The 4,917-nt window shown below is 40.5% G+C and overlaps 1 non-coding gene across 1 annotated transcript; it reads left to right on the top strand.

Moving 5' to 3' along the window:
- Positions 1–786: 786 nt before the first annotated feature.
- Positions 787–891, top strand: LOC127187339 (U6 spliceosomal RNA). The gene has a single exon (XR_007830484.1). It is a non-coding gene; the product is annotated as a U6 spliceosomal RNA (small nuclear RNA).
- Positions 892–4,917: the final 4,026 nt, after the last annotated feature.

Below are 4,917 nucleotides of genomic sequence, written 5' to 3'. Positions count from 1 at the left end.
CATATTGGTGTCCATGGGCCAGGCTACTGCTGGGGACCGTGTTGGTGTCCATGGCCCATACTGCCACCAGAGACAATGCTGAGGGCCATATCACATGTGGACTCCAGCCACCAGGCAGATGTCTGTGGTCCATGCTATGGCCAAATACCATGTGAAAGCCCATGCTCCATGCTCCCTGTGACCATAAAGGACAGAAAGCTGTTTCTGCAGCGGTTTCCATGACTGCAGAGTCACAGCTGAGCATGAGGGACAGAGAAGGCTTCTGTGACAACCCCCACCCCCACGCCCAAAACAGTAACAACCTAGACAGGAAACCATCAAAGAGAACTTTTTAAAAATTATGATAGGAGGGTTGGAGAGATGGCTCAGCAGTTAAAAGCACTCACTGCACTTTCAGAGGTCCTGAGTTCAATTCCCAGCAACCATGTGGTGGGTTACAAACATCTGTAATGAAATCTGGTGCCCTCTTCTGTCCTGCAGGTGTACATGCAGGCAGAACACTGTATACATACATAATAAATAAATAAATAAATCTTTTTTAACGACTGTGATATGAATGATGAAGTATGACTGCCATGAGTGCGGTGGGGAAGGATTCACTCTTCTTTAAGGGACTGGCCACTGGAGCTTGGCCACACTTCAGTGACTACATGGACAACACAAGTTGGACTTGTTTCTCTTTTTTTTTAATCCTTTTTTGTGGGGGAGACCACCAGGGTGGGGGATGCTAGGAAGTATGGGTAGTTGGAATGCATTATATGAGATTCCAAAATAATCAATAAAAATAGTTATGGTGCTCACTTTGGTACTAAAATTAGGATGATACAGAGAAGATTAGCACGGCCCCTGAACATGGATGACATGAAAATTCACGAAGCAACTTGATGATCTGGAATGGATTGGAAGTGGGGCTCCCCTTTTCTGAGGAATGAGGAAAGGGGGATGGAGGAAGGGAGGATTAGACCGGGAAGTGAGGAGGGATGGGGCTAGACCAGGATGTAAAAAATAAATATTTTCTAAAAAAATAATAACAATAAATAAAAATATTATTGTTAAAAAAACATTCATTAGGCAGAGCTCAGGGAATCCTGCAGAAAAAGGGAGAAAGGGTTATAAGAGCCAGAGGGGTCAAGGACACCACAAGAAACCCACAGAATCAACAACCTGGCCTCACAGGGACTCACAGAAGCTGAATTGTCAACCAGGGAGCCTGCATGGGGCTGGCCTAGGTTACAGCTAACAGTGGGAGCAGGAGCTGTCTCTGACTCTGGTGCCTGCCTTTCCTCCTACTGGGTTGCCTTGTCTAGCCTTAGTAGGAGAGGAGGTACGTAGTTTTTTTTTTTTTTTGTTATTATTGTTATATGAAAAATTACCAAGGAAGTAGCACATGCATAAAACAAATTACATACCGCAGGGGCATGTGACAATTATGAGTTCTACAAATGTTATATTCATAGTGATTTGGCTATTTGTATTTGGTTAAACTTGAAGTAAACATCTTTCCTGTCTTGTTGGGTCTAAATTTTTGAATGAAATTCAATATCTATCCTATCTCAACTCTAATAACTTAACTTCTTTATTTTGATCTAAAAAGATCTTATCCCCTAACCAACTAAACTTGATTGTAGAACTAAACAATATGTTCTTCGACACCCCTCAGAGACTTGAGAGGAAATAAGACTTAAATTCCTGAGTGAACTGCAGTGCAGGTTAGCAGCTACCAAAGTGAACAAAATAACCGAGACAGTTTACTGCCTGAACAGTCACCCAATACACTTTATAACGTTGGAGCCTCATTTTCGGCCTTCTGGCCTAACGTCTCTGCCAGACTTATTCGCAAGGTAGAAACTATTGAGGACTTGTTTACCCTGTCTTGGCAGAGTTCAGCGTCGACTCTGCCTGCATCTAAGCTGCCCATTTTTAGGCAGAATTCTGTTTGTGACAAGAATGAGGACATTTTTCCCAGTGGCTGGTTTGCCGCATTTGAAGCCATCTCCATAAGGAGGTTCTTTGATGCTCATCATCTTCTTCGAGGTTGGCTGGGTGTTGTCAGGAGTTAACTTATCTTGTTGTCAAAGAAACTCTAGCATAATAAAACATCTTTAAATGCCATATTCTGTGTGTCTCTGAGGCTTTTGAAGACCTTATCTAACTATTTTTCCCTCATGTACCTATAGAGTCATATCTGTCTGTTAGGATATATATTCTTGTCCTAGAATCTGACAAGTACTTAACATGCCCATGTTTTGTATCAATATACTAAATTCTATACCAATGACTTAGGCATAACTTTGATCATGAGTAACAATTAAGGCCTTGGGTTAAGGAGTAGGTCCAATCATCTGCCTTTTGTTCTGTCCTCCCTCTATGTTCCCATGTTTCCATTTCTTTCTTTTCAGCTCCTATCTCCTTACCTACAGATGAAAGGTAAAGGAAAAGAGAGATGCCCCTGAGTTCTGCTTAGTTTTTCCTCTATATAAGACCAATAATAACTTATAACCACCTCCTGATGAAAATAAGCATTTGTAGACCAAGAGAGCAAACAGAAACCTAGCCGACCCCCTTAGAGGGAATGGGATGTTGTTCTTTTGAGGTTTCTTCAGGTTGAATTTGGGAGAATAACATCTTAGAAGAGGCCAAAAAAAATGGGGAAATGGTTAAGCAAGCCAGGGATTGCATCTGTGATCCCGTTTCTAAATGTTGAGAGATTCCAGGCTTAATAGGAGGTTGAAATGCTGGTCCAAATTGGGTCAGAAGCTTTCTGCAATGCTGTCCTGGAAGCTGTCCAAATCTGATGGGCAGCATCAATAGAGGTATCAGGGCCTGGAGTAAGGAGGATGCAGGATGTCAGCATCCAGCATCCTGAGAGGAATGGATCCTGCAGGATGTCAGCATCCAGCATCCTGAGAGGAATGGATCCTGCAGGATGTCAGCATCCAGCATCCTGAGAGGAATGGATCCTGCAGGATGTCAGCATCCAGCATCCTGAGAGGAATGGATCCTGCAGGATGTCAGCATCCAGCATCCTGAGAGGAATGGATCCTGCAGGATGTCAGCATCCAGCATCCTGAGAGGAATGGATCCTGCCAGGTCTGATCCAGCATCAGTGTCTGGTTCTTTTGTTCTACAAAGAGATCCCTAGTCTTACTGCAAATTAATATGCCATGGCTGGTTGATATCCATGGGAGAGCTGCTCTTTTCTGAAGAGAAATGAGAAGTGGATGGAAGGGCAAAGAGGGGAGGCAAGGGGAGACTGGAAGGAGATAAATGAATAAACAAACAAACAAACAAATGTTTCTGAACTGACCATTGTGAGGTGATGAGTGACCTTTAAGAGAAAAACTTCCACACATTCTAAGTATAGATATACAACTACAAGAAGGAAGTGAGCAAATAATGTTTGTGATATAAATAAATAAGATAGTGGCCAATCACCTAAAAGGTCTTGGGACTTTTTTAACTGAACAGCTTTTAGGCATTTTTAAGCTGAAGGCTTTGATTCCATGAGAGTCGGGTGGAAGATGACAAAGTACAAGGCAGTTAATGGAGCAGGAGAATAAATAATAATCACAAAAATTCAGAACTTCCTCCCTAAGGATTTACAAGACCCAAAGTTAGGAACGGCTCTGAAGGGCTCCTTAGCAACCCTGAAATCTGTGTGCATTTCTCGGCTGTCTTTAACACTAACTCTACCTTCTGAGAGTCTTTCCCAAAGTTCTACACCTTTAACCAACTCCGCCTTGCAGCACAAGTCTACTGAAATCTTTAAATCCCATGTGAATTTGTATCATAAATTCTGCTTCACACTTAAGTCAAATTCCTTCTAAGTCCTCCTCATTGCTCCCACCCTGTCTCCTGTAGAATTTGACATAAAGGGTCTTTCTGTGTGGCAGTCTCTCAGGTCTTCTCACTATAACTGTCACAGGTGAAAAACAAGTGCCCCTCACCTCATCCCACCTGAGCCCAAAAGAGCATCAATATTTATAGGACATTTTAGTTTGGGTTAGAAAAATTCCAGCTGCTACAGATCCACCAGTTGAGTCATTTAGAAGAAGAGGTATCCCAAATTCCCTTGGAATGCTGGTGCCAGAAGACAGTGTCAGGATGACAATAGCAGGCCTTATGCTTTATCCGTAGAGTCAGTCAGAGAGTGACAGGGACACAGAGGGAGGATTAGTAAATGAAAAGTCTAACTATTTCACTAAATTTGTTCTAGTTTTTATAAACAAATGCATATAGTTGAATTAATACCATAACCTTTATATCACACTTTTGACATATAAATTATTAGTCTCAGTTTTCAGGTTGAATAATGAAGTTTGAAGAAGTTAATCCAGCTTCTGAAAATTGGACAATTTAGCAAGAAAACCTGAATCCAGTTCTTTGTTAGTGTCAATTTCTTCACTCCCCCGCACTTACATTTGATTTTCTACTACATAAACACTGGTATAAATCTTCACCTGTAAGTAGAGAATTTATATTGGATTGAATATTTGTGTCCAAAAATATTCATGTTCATAAGTGTCTGTGTAAACCAGTTTTAAAATTTTTAGGCAATTACAAGTTCTATCGATTTTATCATTTCTATCCTTGGATAGTGTCCATATTCAAGAATACTAAGTCTCAAAAATTAAAAGCAGAAGTCAAATACAAAAAATTTAGCTTTTTGAGGTCCTAAAACTAACAAAAGTAGTTGCAAAGAAAAAAAATTTCAGTTATTTTATTTCCAAATCAGTTGACATTATCTTTTTGGAGAGGCAAATAACAAGGGAAAGAAGAAGAGGATTTACATCCTATTTTAATTTGTTTCTCTAAACATTGTTATCACAGAGAAGCCTTTGTAAATGATACTGAAAATGTAGATGTAGATGAAAGATATACTGTTTATTATATAGTATTCAAGTGTGGACATAGTTT

The sequence above is a fragment of the Acomys russatus genome, chromosome 3, assembly GCF_903995435.1.
Source record: "Acomys russatus chromosome 3, mAcoRus1.1, whole genome shotgun sequence".
NCBI lineage: Eukaryota > Metazoa > Chordata > Mammalia > Rodentia > Muridae > Acomys > Acomys russatus.
The sequence above is the reverse complement of the archived record's forward strand: the minus strand, read 5'-3'. Positions and strand labels throughout refer to the sequence as shown.